The sequence below is a fragment of the Trachypithecus francoisi genome, unplaced genomic scaffold (assembly GCF_009764315.1).
Source record: "Trachypithecus francoisi isolate TF-2019V2 unplaced genomic scaffold, Tfra_2.0 Lachesis_group3, whole genome shotgun sequence".
Lineage (NCBI taxonomy): Eukaryota > Metazoa > Chordata > Mammalia > Primates > Cercopithecidae > Trachypithecus > Trachypithecus francoisi.
Genome location: NW_022681468.1, coordinates 134,849,404 through 134,866,418, shown reverse-complemented (window position 1 = coordinate 134,866,418; position 17,015 = coordinate 134,849,404). Strand labels below are relative to the sequence as shown.

The following is a 17,015-nucleotide window of genomic DNA, read 5'->3' as shown; positions in this document are numbered from 1 at the left end:
TTCTTCAGACTGAATGACAATAATGACACAACCTATCAAAAGCTCTGGGATACAGCAAAGGCGGTTGCTAAGGCGAAATTTCGTTCATAGCCCTAAATACCTACATCAAAAAGTCTGAAAGGGCATAAATAGCCAATCTAAGGTCACACCTCAAGGAACTGGAGAAACAAAAAGAAACCAAACCCAAACACAGCAGAAGAAAGGAAATAACCAACATCAGAGCAGAACTAAATGAAACTGAAACAAACAAACAAAAAAATACAAAAGATAAATGAAACTACAGCTGGTTCTTTGAAAAGATAAATAAAATTGATAGACCATTAGCAAGATTAACCAAGAAAAGGAGAGAGAAAATCCCAATAACGTAAGAAACAAAACAGGACACAATGGTGCTGGGATAACTGGCAAATCACATGTAGGAGAATGAAAACTGGATCCTATTCTCTCACCTAATACAAAAATCAATTCAAGATAGATTAAATATTACAACTGATGCCACTGAAATACAAAAGATCATTTAAGGCTACTATGAACACCTTTATGCACATAAACTAGAAAACCCAGAAGAGATGGATAAATTCCTGGAAAAATACAGCCCTCCTAGCTTAAATCAGGAAGAATCAGATACCCTGAATAGACCAATAACAAGCAATGAGATTGAAATGCTAATTTAAAAATTACCAACAACAACAACACAAAAGTTAAGGACCAGACGGATTCACAGCAGAATTCTACTAGACATTCAAAGAAGAATTGGTCCCAATCCTTTTGACACCATTCCACATGATAGACAAAGAAGAAGCCCTCCCTAATTAATTCTATGAAGCCAGCATCACCCTAATACAAAAACCAGGAAAGGACACAACCAAAAAAGAAAACTACAGACCAGTATCCTTGATTAACATAGATGCTAAAATCTTGAACAAAATACTAGCTAACCAAATCCAACAACATATCAAAAAGATAATCTACCATGATCAAGTGGATTTCATATCAGGGATCTAGGGATGGTTTAATATACACAAGTCAATAAATATGATACACCACATAAACAGAATTAAAAACAAAAATCATATGATCATCTCAATAGATGCAGAAAAGGCATTCAACAAAATCCAGCATCCCTTTATGATTAAAACCCTCCGCAAAATCGGCATACAAGGGACATACCTTAATGTAATAAAAGCCATCTATGAAAAACCCACAGCCAACATAATATTGAATGGGCAAAACGTGAAAGCATTCCCTCTAAGGACTGGGACAAGACAAGGATGCCCACTCTCATCACTCCTCATCATAGTACTGGAAGTCCTAGCCACAGCATTCAGACAAGAGAAACACATAAAGGGTATTCAAATCGGTAAAGAGAAAATCAACCTGTCGCTGTTTGCTGACAATATGATCATTTACCTTGAAAATCCTAAGGACTCCTCCAGAAAGCTCCTAGAACTGATAAAAGAATTCAGCAAACTTTCCGGATACACAAATCAGTAGTTCTTCTACATGCCAACAACAACTAAGCAGAGAATTAAATCAAGATCTCAACCCTTTTTATAATAGCTGCAAAAAAAATCAAAGACTTAGGAATGTACCTAACAAAAGAGTCAAAAGACCTCTACAAGAAAAATTACAAAACACTGCTGAAAGAAATGACAGATAACACAAACAAATGGAAACACATTCCATGCTAATGGATGGGCAATACTGCCAAAAGCAATCTACAAATTAAATGAATCCCCACCAAAATATCACCATCATTCTTCACAGAATTAGAAAAAAACAATTCTAAAATTCATATGGAACCAGAAAAGAGTCCACATAGCCAAAGCAAAAAGAACAAATCTGGAGGCATCACACTACTTAATTTCAAACTATACTATAAGGCCATCGTCACCATAACAGCATGGTACTGGTATAAAAATAGGCATATAGACCAATGGAACAGAATAGAGAACCCAGAAATAAACCCAAATACCTACAGCAACTGATCTATCAACAAAGCAAACAAAAACATCAAATGGGGAAAGGACACCTTTTCAACAAATGGTGCTGGATAACTGGCAAACCACATGTAGGAGAATGAAACTGGATCCTAATCTCTCACCTAATACAAAAATCAACTCAAGATGGATTAAGATCTTAAACCTAAGATCGGATACTATAAAAATTCCAGAAGATAACACTGGAAAAACCATTCTAGACATTGGCTTAGGCAAGGATTTCATGACCAAGAACCCAAAAGCAAATGCAATAAAAACAAAGATTAATAGCTGAGACCTAATTAAACTAAAGAGCTTTTACACTCCCCCCTCCGCCCCCCGCAAAAGGAACAGTCAGCAGAGTAAACAGACAACCCACAGAGTGGGAGAAAATTTTTACAATCTATACATCTGACAAAGGACTAATATCCAGAAACTACAACAAACTCAAACAAATCAGTAAGAAAAAGCCAACAATCCCATCAAAAAGTGGGCTAAGGACATGGATAGACAATTATCAAAAGAAGATATAGAAATGGCCAAAAAACATATGAAAAAATGCTCAACATCACTAATGGATTAGGGAAATTCAAATCAAAACCACAATGTGATACCATCTTACTCCTGCAAGAATGGCCATACTCAAAAAAATTTTAAACAAGTAGATGTGGCATGGATGCACTGTACTCAGAGGAAAAGAAGTCATTATTCAAAAAAGATACTTGCACATGCATGTTTATAACAGCACAATTCACAATTGCAAAATTGTGGAACCAACCCAAATACCCATCAATCAACAAGTGGATAAAGAAACTGTTATATAGATATAGATATACATATAGATATAGATATATATCGATATCAATATACATATAGATATAGATATAGATATCACAGCCATAAAAAGGAATGAATTAACAGCATTTGCAGTGACCTGGATGAGATTAGAGACCTGGATGAGATTAGTAAGTCAACTAACTCAGGAATGGAAAACCAAATATCTTATGTTCTCACTGATATGTAGGAGCTAAGCTATGAGGACGCAAAGGCATAAGAATGATACAATGGACTTTGGGGGACTTGGGGGGAAGAGTGGGAGGGGATGAGGAATAAAAGACTACAAATATGGTACAGTGAATACTGCTCAGGTGATGGCTGTACCAAAATCTCACAAATCACCACTGAAGAACTTACTCATGTAACCGAATACCACCTGTACCCCAAAAACTTATGGAAAAATTTTTTTAAAAATTTTAAATAAAAGCTATGGTCCTACCCCACCCATGCTAGCACAGGCTAAGTAGGCAGCCTAGACTTCTAACCTAACAAGGCTGTAATAAGGTGTCCCAGCATCTCTGACAGAATGGTATCCAGTGAGGGAGCTGGATTCCTGACAGCCGGTAATGAGGCCTCCCCACAATATTGGTGGAAACCATATGAGGAGCCTAGACTTCCAACTCACTCAGCAGCAAGGAGACATCCTTCCCTTCCTGGTGGGGAGGTGTCAGAGGAGGCCTGGCAGAGAATCAGGACTTTCACCAACACCCACCAGTAATGAGATCACTCTCACCAAAGTGTCAGTGCAGACCACATGGAGAGCTAGAACTCTCACTCCCGTCCAGCAGTTACAAAGAGTCCCGTACCTTTGGTGTCAACAGAGGCCAGGTGGGTTAGAAATTTTACCTGTACCTGATAGCAACTAGTTAGTGACCTCCCCTTCCCCTGCTGGAGCAGTGTCTGAGAAGCTAGTCATAACAGAAAGTTTAAATAAGATCTAGAATCTTATGAAAATATCTAGGTTTCGAGCAAAAATTACTTCTCAATGAACCAGGAATATCTCCAAATGACCACTCACTGGGAAAAGACAGCCTCTTCAACAAATGATGTTGGGAATACTAGACAGCCACATGAAAAAAAAAAAAAAAAAGGTGAAGTTGAATTCTTACCTTACACCACATATAAAAAGTTAACTCCAAATGAATCAAAGACCTAAATGTAAGAGCTAAAACTATAAAACTCTTAGAAAGAAAAAAAACAGAAGGGGAAACTCATGTCATTGGATTTGGCGAAGTTTTCTTGAATATGTTACCAAAACCACAGACAACAAAAGTAAAAACAGACAAATTGAACTACACCAAAATTTAAGATTTCTGTGCATCAAGGAATATAATAGAGCAAAAAGGTAACCTATGAAATAAAACAAAATATTTGTAAATAATATATCTGATAAAAGGTTAATATCCAGAATATATACAGAACTCTTACAATTCAGTAACAATAAAATCAACCCAATTTTAAAATGAGCAAAGGTCTTAAATAGGTATTTCTCCAAAGATGATATACAAAGGACCAACAAGCCCATGAAAAGATGCTCAACATCACAAATCATTAGGTAAATGCAAGTCAAAACCACAAAGAGATACCACCTCACACCCATTAGATAGTCACTAACAAAAGAACAAAAAAAAAATAAGTATTTTTTACTTAATAATAAGGATGTGGAGAAACTGGAACCCTTGTGCATTGTTGGCAGAAACGTAAAATGGTGCAGCTGCTATGGAAAACAGTATGGCAGCTCCTCAAAAAATTATAAATAGAATGACCATATGACCTCGCAATTTTACCTCTGAGACTGGAAGAGATATTTGTATATGCATGTTCATGGCAACATTGTTGACAACAGCCAAGAGTTGGAAGCAAGCCAAGTGTGCATCAACAGACGAACGGATAAGCAAAATGTGTTATGTACGTACAACGGAAGATTATCCTTATAAAGGAAAGAAACTGACAAATCCTACAGTGTGTCTGAACCTTGAGAACACTGCGCTAAGTGAAGTAAGCCTGTCATAAAAATACAAATACTGTATGATTTCACTATACGAGGTATCCAAAGTAGTCAAATTCATGTAAACAACAAGAATGGAGTTTGCCAGGGATTGGAGAAGAGGGGGAAATAGGGAATTGTTGTTTGATAGAGTTTCAGTTTTGTAGGATGAATCCCATAAAGATTAGTTGCACAACAGTATGGCTATACTTAACACTACTGAACTACACACCTAAAAACGGTTAAGATCATAAATTTTATGCTGTGTGAACTTTACCACAAATGAAAATTTAAAAACAATTTTTAACCAATTGTTGCTGTAAACATTCATATACAAATTTTTACCTGACTCTAAATTCAGTGTATTGCACCATTTTACATTTCTATCAACAATAAGTGATCCAGTTTCTCCACATCTTCTCTAGCATGTTGACATAAGTTCTGGGATACATGTGCAGAACCTTCAGGTTTGTTACATAGGTATCCACGTGTCATGGTGGTTTGCTGCAACTATCAACCCATCACCTAGGTTTTAAGCTCCAAAAGCATTAGCTATTTGTCCCAATGCTCTCCCGCCCCTCACTCCCGACAGGTGTGTATTGTTCCCCTCCCCGTGGACACTATTTTTTATATCAGCTATTCTGATAGCTGTGTAATAATATCTCATTGTAGTTTTAATTTGTATTTCCCCAATGGCTAATGATGTTGAACATCTTCCCACATGCTTATTTGCCAACTGCATATTCTCTTTGGTGAAATGTCTCTCTATGTCTTTCACCTTTTTTCTAATTAGATTTCATTTTTATTACCTAGTTTACAAATTATGTAAAATTTGGAAGATTTTTCAGAAACAAAAGTGTCTACCTATGAAGAAAACAAACACATGAGTACAAATAAAATTTTAAAAGACAACATTTGATTAAACAAACAAAAGAATAAACAATAACACTCTGCAGTTTCTCAGTAGTGACATATAACTAATACCTGTGGTGATGAATATATTAATGGTTCCCTGGCCCACTGAGTCACTTTGAAATAGACCCAATATCCTGGCTGTCATCCATGATATGACAGCTTACAGTCCAGAGGCTCTGCAGGAATCGCTTCAGTGAGTCAGTCTCCACCAATTCAGGAACCAACCATGTTCTTTAGTCAGACATGAGGTTGAAACAAGTCTGTTTAATTCAACTGAAAGAGAATGTCTGTTTCTCCTAACTCCCTACTGCCTTCCTCAAGTTTACCAGCAGAACAAAGGTAATTATAATTATAATAATAGCTACTAGCATAAGCACAGTTTTTATAGTTTATGAAATGTTTTCAAAATTAACTTAATCTTCTGTTGTCTTATCTAATTCAGTAAAATTAAAATGTTATTGCAGTTAAAAAATTAACTGATGTTTTACAATTCTCAGGAAAGCTGCAAGTCTAGAAAATAATCATTAAAATTATACTTTATTCTGCTAAATCAATGAAATTTTTTGGAAACAACCTCAACCCCCAATCCCAACCCCCCCCATCCCCCCACCCCCGCCCCCCCACCAAGGGCAGCTTAGCAGTGCTTAAAGAAATCCAGAATTTTTCTCCAAACACATATTGGAATTTTTATTAGTTGACCTCCACAGCTAGACCAAAGAGCTGAGATCAGACTAAAGACCAAAAATATCTTTTTTCCCTATGAGTAGTACCCTTCTGGTTTTTTATCAAAACACATTCTCCTTGAGTTTGAATATTGAATAACCATCTCACACTTCAGCTGAAGAATTGAATTCACCTTGTTTTCACATGTTGCTATGCTGAGGGCACAGAGGATTCAACCACACTCTCACAGTGGATTTCTTTTTTTTTTTTTTTTTTTTTTGAGGCTGAGTCTGCTCTGTCGCCAGGCTGGAGTGCAGTGGCCAGATCTCAGCTCACGGCAAGCTCCGCCTCCCGGGTTCCCGCCATTCTCCTGCCTCAGCCTCCCGAGTAGCTGGGACTACAGGCGCCCGCCACCTCGCCCGGCTAGTTTTTTGTATTTTTAGTAGAGACGGGGTTTCACTGTGTTCGCCAGGATGGTCTCGATCTCCTGACCTTGTGATCCGCCCGTCTCGGCCTCCCAAAGTGCTGGGATTACAGGCTTGAGCCACCGCGCCTGGCCTCACAGTGGATTTCTATCACTGGAACTTTTGTGGACTATTCCGAAGTTTTTCCACTAAACAGCTATTGTCTGTGTCCTCCTTAGATTCAAATTATGCACTAGAATTCCTCATCTAGATTCATCAACAAGCTTCTTCACTTTTAATTCTACTTTCTTGGTTCTCTGAAGCTTTTTTTCCCTCTCTAGTTTGTTTTCTTAACATAATCTGCATTTAACTATCTCTGTATTCTTTTTTTTTTTTTTTTTTTTTTTTTTGAGACGGAGTCTCGCTCTGTCGCCCAGGCTGGAGTGCAGTGGCCGGATCTCAGCTCACTGCAAGCTCCGCCTCCCAGGTTTACACCATTCTCCTGCCTCAGCCTCCCGAGCAGCTGGGACTACAGGCACCCGCCACTACGCCCGGCTAGTTTTTTGTATTTTTTAGTAGAGACGGGGTTTCACTGTGTTAGCCAGGATGGTCTCGATCTCCTCACCTCGTGATCCGCCCGTCTCGGCCTCCCAAAGTGCTGGGATTTCAGGCTTGAGACACCGCGCCCGGCCTCTGTATTCTTGAAAAGTACCTTTTTTACTCCTCCTTGTGGAGAACCTCTGCTAAGGCAGTGCAGAAGGGAAATGCAGGGTTATAGTCCCCACACAAAATTCCCACTGGGGCACTGCTTAGTGGAACCATGAGAAGCGGGCCACCGTCCTCCAGACTCCAGAATGTTGGATCCACCAACGGCTTGAACCACGTGCCTGCAAAAGCTGCAGACACTCAACACCAGACTGTGAAAGCAGCCAGGATGTATGTACCCTGCAAAATCACAGGGGTAGAGCTGCCCAAGGCCATGGGAGCCCACCTCCTGCGTCAGCATGACTTGAGACATAGAGTCAAAGAAGATCATTTTGGAACTTTAAGGTTTAATGACTGCCCTATTAGATGCATGGGGTCTGTGGCCCCTTTGTTTTGGCCAATTTCTCTCATTTGGAATGAGTGTATTTGCACAATGCCTGTACCCCCATTGTATATAGGAAGTAACTAACTTGCTTTTGGTTTTACAGGCTCATAGGCGGAAGGGACTTGCCTTGTCTCAGATGAGACTTGTGCTGTCAAGTTTTGAGTTAATGCTGAAATGAGTTAAGACTTTGGGGGACTGTTGGGAAGGCATGATTGGTTTTGAAATGTGAGGGCATGAGATTTGGGAGGGGCCGGGGCAAAATGATATTTGGCTGTGTCCCCACCCAAATCTCATCTTTAATTGTAGTTCCCATAATTCCCACATGTTGTAGGAGGGACCCAGTGGGAGGTAACTGAATCATGAGGGCAGATCTTTCCCATGCTGTTCTTATGATAGTGAATAAGTCTCATGAGATCTAATGGTTATATGAAGGGGAGTTCCCCTACACACACCCTCTTGCCTGCAGCCATGTAAGACATGACTTTGCTCCTCATTCACCTTCAGCCAGGATTGTGAGACCTCCCCAGCCATGTGGAACTGCGAGTCCATTAAACCTCTTTCCTTTATAAATTACCCAGTCTTAGGTATGTCTTTATTAGCAGTGTGAGAACAGACTAATACACTCCTTTATTTAATGCCAAATAACAAATCAACAGGCAATAAAGATTCTCATGCAAACAATTAGAAGTATGGAGATTCTTCAAAGTCATTATTTATTATAATTTTAAGAAATCCATAACATTTCCTTAGGGCTTTCATTTATCTATTGTGTACCAAGAACGGAAGATACAGTGATTGACTAGGTGAGAATGCCACCCTTGAGAAGCTCACATATGAGAGACAAACACGTAAACTAACAATTGCAGTACAATGAGGTCATCGCCATGATAAAGCCATGGACAAAGTGCCTTGAAATCCTGAGTAGCAAACTGGTTAATTTAAAAAGCAATATGAGTGTGAGCTTAGAAAGAAAGATAAATATAAAGTAAGCAATAAGCTAAGGAGATTCATACACACATGCAGCTCTTATTGAGCTACCATCAGATGCATGGCATTCTCCTAAGCACATGACACCATTACAATGGACACAGCAGGTCCACTTACACATGTATCTTACACTCTGCTGGGGGAGATGGATAATTAGGAAACACATGTTTTTAGCAGTAAGTATTACAATGAAAATCAAACAAGGTAACTGAGTGAAGAGTGATTTGGGGGCTATTTTAAGCTGGCTAGCCAGTAAGAGTCTATTTAATGCCAAAGAATGGGATTGCACTGCCCAGATTTTGTTTCCTGACAGGTCCATCATTTCAATATTGCTTACTAGAGATATCTCACAAAGACTAAAGAATGTTTAGCAAAAGACTTCGTAACCTGATTAAAAGCACTTGCTACTAAAAACCAAGAGGGTGTCAGAAGAAAACCTAGGAATTAATGCAAAGCTATGAGAGCTGAGTCATAAAGATAAAAAGAAAAACCCATCATGGAAACTATGCCTAGTAATTCTCAGGAGAGAATAGAACAATTTCAGAAGAACTAATACTTTTTTTTCTTTTTTTCTTTTTATTTTATTTTACTTGAAGTTACAGGATGCATGTGCAGAATGTGCAGGTTGGTTACATAGGTGTACATGTGCCTTGGTGGTTTGCTGCACCTATCAACCCATTATCTAGGTTTTAAGACCCGCATGCATTAGCTATTTGTCCTAATGCTCTCCTCCACCCCTTACCCACACCCCACTGACAGGCCTTGCTCTGTTTTGTTCCCTTCTCTGTGTCCATGTGTCAGAAGAACAAATACTTAATCCTTAATAAGTGAAAAGGCAATCACTGACGCAAGTTTCTTGTGAATTCTTCCAGAGGTACCCTATGCATAGGATGCTTGTGAATCTTTTTCTTAGGGTGTGATCTGGTTTGTGTGTGGGGGAGAACATACCCTAACTTGCTATAAAACTCTTCTGTACTAATTTTTCATATTTAAAGCATTTTAGAAATTATTCTATATCAGTACACAAAACTTTGTCTCTTTTTGAAAAGCTGCATATTGACCTATTATTTATTTAACCATTAAATTTGCAGTGTAAATGACAGACATTGAGGTCGTGTGAGGAATTGGCCACCTGTTCACCAAACTCGTTTCTTTTTCCTGAACACACAGCTGGGCCTTATTTCCCACCTTTCCTCACATTTTGGTGTGGTCCAGTGACCGTGTCCTAGCCAATAAAATGTGAATAGAAATGATGCGTGCCATTTCCAGGCCTGGCCCATGAACACCTGATCCTCCATGCTGTTACCCCTTTCACCAATTTGATGCACATAAGCAAGATGACCTTAGCAAGCTCATGCTGAAAATGGTGGAACCACAGAATACAAGGATCCTGAGTTTCTGAATCAATATTTGAAGGAGAACCACCAATCAATCAGGGACACCCATGCTGGACTTTAAATAAGTGATAAATCAACTTCAAATGTGTTTGAACTATTGGAGGATTTGTTAGTTACAGTAAATAGTATTATTATATAAAGTTGTTCCCATTTCTACTACTGTAGAAACTGGAGTGTTGAATTTTACCTGAGACCTGTGCTCCTGGAAAACAGGGGTGATTAAAGACATCTCCCCACTCTTTTGTGTTCTCTTCTAAAGAGAAACACGCTTCCCCATGTGCCTTAGCCAGACATGGACACTCCAAATATCCAAATTTTGTCTTACACATGATTAGCTGAACTGTCTTGTTCCCTATAAGCAATAGAAGCAAAACATCTATTAACCAAACTTTGGTTAAATTTCTCTCCCTTCCCCAGGCTCACCCTCAGCCTGAGTGAGCATAAACTCCTCCTTAACTGTCCCTTCCAACAGTAAGCTTTCCTGAGAGTTAATATATGTGGTGAGCACATGGTTGGTGTTAAACAAATGTTAGCTATTACTATAAATGGACTTAGTGGACTTCATCAGTTCACCAGTTTCCTGATGGGAGCCCCAAGGCTTCCCTCAATTCTCTTTTTCCTTTCACTACCCTTCCCTCTCCAGAGGGCCCACACTACAGTCGTTCCTAAGACCCCTGGCTTATGAACCCCAATAGCAAAGGAAGGAGAGAGAAGCAGAAACGGGGAAAAATAGAGGGAGGAAAACTGACAATGAAAGCCAGCCTTTTGCTTCACTCACACTGATGTTAGAGCAGAAGTGGAATGCTTAAAAAGGAAGATAAAACTGCCACAGCTTTAGAACACCTTCATGTAAATTAATAGGTTTAGCACAGCCTAGAAAGACATGTCAAAATCAGAGGGAAACAGCTGGGAGCACTGGTTGAAGTCTTCAGCCAACTTTGGCTGTGAACAACTTTGTGCCTTATTACAGCTCTCCACTCTCTCCCCTGAGCTTGGCATGGGGCCTAGCACATAGAAGGCACTCAATAAAACTCTCAATGAATGAATGAAGGAACCACCACACAGTTTCTCCATTGAGAGAAGGGAGGTCGGAGGTCATCTGGCCATAGATCTGGCCGTTAATACCAGTCAAGGAGGTCCTTTAAGACTTTTTTTCTTAAGTTCCCAATCAAATCTCTACATAATTTTTTCAAGAGATTCAACAGGTAGAAAGGCAGAAGATCTTTTGCTGAAGCCTTTGTAGTCCTCCATTTACTAGTCAGCTTTTGGGCGGTGATCTAGGCTTTTCTGGATAATACTCACACATTATGGTTAAAACCCCAGGGAAGTCTTTTCCTCCCAATTTTTACCTTCCTTCTCAGTTTCCCTTAAGGTGTTGTTCCTTCTAATACCATTCTAAATCAGAAAAATACCTGTGAGCCTGTGAAGCCACTTGGGCCCCTTACAGGTGAGGAGAGGATGGTGGAGGGCTGAGGAGGCTAGAATACAGGAAGGCGTCATGCCACCTTCTAGCTTTCAGTGCAGTGGTCCTGAGGGAAAAGTCAGGCAGCTGTAAAAGATGAGGGTCGGGTGAGGGTTAGGCCAGAAAATCTCTATAAGCCTCTCAGTTCTAACATTCTGTAAAACTGAGCATGCCACCTAACAGTATTGTAGTAAGGTTGAGTTTTTCATTGAATTTATAACTGGTTCTACACGCTAGGCATGAACATATGTCCCCTAACCCAAATCCCCCTTCATAGAAGGATCTGGTGTCCAGCATGGAGCCTGTGATCAGCAAGACAGCTTCCAGCTGTCAGCTGCTCCAGGGTCTAGTTCAGCTGTAGAGAGCTGTCTCACCCGAGGTCATGCCATTCCAGGACAGCCAACTTCCAGTGACTGGGCAAGGAGGCTATACAGGCACAGCCATTTGGTCCAAAGCAAGGTACCCTAACAAGCAATACTTGCCCACAGCTGCCTGCCCCAGGTTGGCCGAAGCTTGGTCAGACTGGCACCACAGTTTAACCTCTCCTTCTGCCCAATCCTGCTTCCCCTTCCCTTCACAGGTGCTGAGCCCTAATAATTCATCTGTTACCCCAAACTCTGCTGGAAGCATCTGCTTCCAGAAAACCCTACCTATGACATTTTATACGAGTCCAAAAGGTGAGTTTCTAAATTACTTGGAATAAATAAATGGTCTCCCAAGAGGACTATTTCAAAGAACAAGTTTCACTGGGAGAGGTAAGCTCTATTACGTTGGTTTGCAGGAGGAAACGGCTTCAGCACTTAGTACATTTTAGTCCTTTAAGGAAGAGATTGTGATCCCCTGTTATGGGCAAATACAGAATTTGTGGCTGAGAGGAAAGTTTTGATTTAGAGACCTTATGGGCTAAATTCTCCTTGAATTTGGTGTCCGTGTGATGCTGGAAAGCAATGGTACGTGGTGGGAGCAAAGAATAAGAAAAGTCAGTGCAAGTCCAATGACTCATGCAGTTTGAAGGTGGATCTGTTTGAGTCATGTCTAGGAAAAAGGTGAAGCTATCACTGCTAATGGGATGGCAGCTCAAGGAAATGGAAAGGCTGTTACCAAGGCAATCTGAAGAACCAGTGTGCAATCTTAGCTGCCTCTTTTCTGCAGGGAAATCAGCAATGAGAATAGGACAACCAAACAGAAATCTCTGTTTTTCAAAACCTACTAAGTTGTCCTAATTCCCCTGCAAAATAAAATTCTCCTCAGAGAGAACGTCTTATGAATATGATGTCCTTAATGAAGGTGAATGCTGATTTATTGCAGAAGAAATAAAGCAGGAATTAGAAAGAACTTTGTATGGCACACAATGATAGGCATCCTCTGAAATACACATTTATGTGGTTACTTGGACATGTGGTTTAAACATACTTTAGAAAGTTTTACTAAATATAGAGCTATCATTTATAGTTGGTTAAATTCAATGTTTATGGCTCTTCTTATAAAATGTCGCTTAGGAAAATAACTCCATTTTAAACTAGAGCTAAAATTTGTAGCAGACAATATTAGACACTTACCTGCACTCAACTACAGCCAGAAGTACCTGGAAATTTACTTTCCCCTGAAGCAGCCCTTGACCAATTATTGACAAATGTAGGGTATGAAGGTCCAGCTCCCTTGTCTGGGAGTAAGAGTAAGAGCTAGTGACACTCCCATCACCAGGATTAACTTAACCTCTATGGTTCCCAGCGAGATCAAGTTGAAGCTTCCCCCTGTGGGACCTCGCATGAAATCATATCCTTAAGTGGTTCCCACTCCTTCCCCGTCTTTCTTTCCCTACTCCCCTGCCAGTCTCCCCTGGGAGAACTGGTACAATAAATCACTTGCACACAAACCTTGCCCTTGAGTCAGTTCCTAGAAAACCCTATCTAAGACCATTGTATCCCAAATGTCCTGGCCCTCACTAGCTTATAGGTCATAAAATAAAATTACATTCTTTTTATACCACAAAAATCATAGCATATGCCTCCTTTTATTCTGTTATTCATTCAAAAGATATACTGTGCTAAGAGCTGGGGATACAGAGGCAAACATAGTTTCTATCTTTGCAGAGATTAAACTCCAGGTCTGAGAGTCAGATAACAGTCCTCTTCAAGATAACCAGTCAAGTTTGGCGCTCCAGTCCCTGAGCCATGTTGGTCTGTCCTGCTTTGACTCCACCCCTTTTCCACATCAGCTCCTGTGAAGCCACCCCAGAAGAACACCACTATTCATTTACATTGGCTGATTCTCCATATGTCCAAACCTTCCAGTCCTCAAGAAACAAGTACAGCTGAGTTCTGGGTAGAAATGGGAACATGACCCTCTCTTCACTCTGTGCCATGTTTTATATAAGAAATAAAGAAGAAGCATATAAATATATATGTGCATATGTTTGCGTGTATGTATATACACATATATATTAATATGTTATATAAATACAAAATATATCTTATTTTTATGAAAAGAAACTAACAAAAATGAGGGGAAGGTTGGAAGAGATAGAAATGAGAATATTTCCGAGTATATTTTTATACAGTTTTTAGTTTTGAAACATGTAAATGTTTTACATATTCAAAAAATAAAATTAAAAAAGAAAAATGTACTCCATTAAACAAAATACAAGTAGAAATAAATGATGCAAATTATATTTCAGTTTGATAAAATATCCACCCAGAGGAAATACTTTGAATAACATATAAATGCAATCAGTAGATGTATTGCTAGTAGAAATAAGAAAATAAGTGTGTATCATTAAGAAGTCAGGAAACAACAGGTGCTGGAGAGGATGTGGAGAAATAGGAACACTTTTACACTGTTGGTGGGATTGTAAACTAGTTCAACCATTATGGAAAACAGTATGGCGATTCCTCAAGGATCTAGAACTAGATGTACCATATGACCCGGCCATCCCACTACTGGGTATATACCCAAAGGATTATAAATTACTCTACTACAAAGACACATGCACACGTATGTTTATTGTGGCACTATTCACAATAGCAAAGACTTGGAATCAACCCAAATGTCCATCTGTGACAGACTGGATTAAGAAAATGTGGCACATATACACCATGGAATACTATGCAGCCATCAAAAAGGATGCGTTTGCGTCCTTTGTAGGGACATGGATGCAGCTGGAAACCATCATTCTTAGCAAACTATCACAAGAACAGAAAACCAAACACCGCATGTTCTCACTCATAGGTGGGAACTGAACAATGAGATCACTTGGACTCGGGAAGGGGAACATCACACACCGGGACCTATCATGGGGAGGGGGGAGGAGGGAGGGATTGCATTGGAGAGTTATACATGATATAAACGTTATGCACATGTACCCTAGAACTTAAAGTATAATAAAAAATAAAAAAATAAAAAAAAAACAATACTGATTTAAAAGAAGTAATAAAGAAAAAACAAAGAATAAACGTTAAAGGCGGTCAAATGCTGCTGTGATAGGCAGAAAAATTGCATACCAAAGACGTTCACCTCCTACTCCCTGGAGCCTGTGAATATGTTACATCACATGTCAAAGACAAGTTATAAACCATATAGAAATAAGGTTTCTAATCAGATGACTTTTAAAAGAGAAAGATTCTAATGAACTATCCAAGTGGGACCAATATAATTGTAAGTCTTTAAATGTGGAAGGAGGAGGAACAAAAGTTGACAGCTAGAGTGAAGGCTAGAATGGTTAGAATGACGATGAGAAAATTATACAAACTAGTCTTGCCTTGAGGAAGGAAGAGTGCCACGAAGGGGAAATGCAGGCAGCCCGAAGAGTTGGGGAATATAAGGAAACTGATGTTCCCTGATGTGTTTTGGCTGTGCCCCCACCCAAACCTCATCCTGAATTGTAATTCCCATCATTCGCGCATATTGTGGGAGGGACATAGTGAGAGGCCATTGAATCATGGAGGCAGTTACCTCCATACTGTTCTCATGATAGTGAATGAGTTCTTATGATTTCTGATGGTTTTATAAGAGGCTTTCCCCTCACCTTCGTTCTGCACTTCTCCTTACTGCTGCCATGTGAAAAAGAGTGTATTTGTTTCCCCTTCTACCACGATTGTAAGGTTGCAGAGACCTCCCCAACCCTGTGGTACTGTGAGTCAATTAAACCTCTTACCTTTACAAATTAAAAAAAAAGAAAAAAAAAAAGAAAATAAGTGTGTATTAATGTTATTGGAAACCAAGATTTTCAATGTAAGACAATACATGATAATAAAAGAAATAAATAAAAATGCCATAATTTTAATTACAAACACTATGAATTCATTATTCTTTAAAAAAAATCTTATCTCTGTCCACCAAAAATCATCAAAGAGCAATAATAGTCCAGAAGGAACAAGGCACCTAGCCCCCAGATCTTGGTTTCTAATTCTCCACTAATATATATACTGGGGTTCCCTGCAAAAAAAAAAACAGCTGATTTTAGGAAATGTGCAAGATAAGCCAAGAACATCTTGTTATGTCAAAAAACAAAACAGTGCTCAAAGACTAACAGAGTCACGTTGAAAGGACCCATAACCCAGTTTGCAGGAGCATCTACTGTCCTTTGAAACAAATGTGAACATCAGAAAGAATATCTATGATGGTTGTAATACTCTGCATAAACAAACATCCATGAATTCATAATGAAACTCAAGAAAGGGAAGCAAAGGAGAAGAAAGAAGGAAAGAAATAAAGCTCTTATTTCATAATAAATGTAAAAGTAATAATGGAATTTCAGAAAATTACCACATTGCTATCCCTACTGTAAAATTTGTCACAGGCAAAGATCCTTAATGGATGCTAAAACCATTCAGTGAAAAGTCTCTCTCCACAGATTACCTATGAGTTGCAAAGGGGAAAGGGTACTCTTATAATGGCGCAATCTGGTAGTCACCATCTTAACCAAGTGGCCAAACCTGAGTTTCTAATAGTAGGATAACCGGACCTTGCATGCCTTATTATACAATGCAATAAGAAGTATACAATGTATGAAATATTCTTGCCAGACAGATACACCACTGACGACTATAATAACTTACATTTAGAAGGAGGTATGCTTTAGACCTTAATTATGGAGATTTTATAAAAACATATCACTTTTCTCAAGTATCTCCTAAAGTTATGTCACTCAAGAAATATATGGCCTTCTTTAAACTTGAACCACTTTCAGATATTCCTTTGTTCATAAAATTGGCTTAAGCATTTGTGAAGGTTTGAGGCGTCATTTGCCTCTTGCCAGTATCAAATGAGGTATTGGATTGTGTCCGAACAATCTG

At 39.2% G+C, this 17,015-nt stretch overlaps 1 long non-coding RNA gene across 1 annotated transcript in view; it reads left to right on the top strand.

Moving 5' to 3' along the window:
- The window catches only part of LOC117069219, a 33,638-nt gene extending 19,518 nt beyond the window's left edge, over positions 1–14,120 (top strand). The window contains exon 2 of the long non-coding RNA XR_004431454.1: positions 13,815–14,120. This is a non-coding gene — a long non-coding RNA (uncharacterized LOC117069219). The remainder of the gene's footprint in view (positions 1–13,814) is intronic.
- Positions 14,121–17,015: the final 2,895 nt, after the last annotated feature.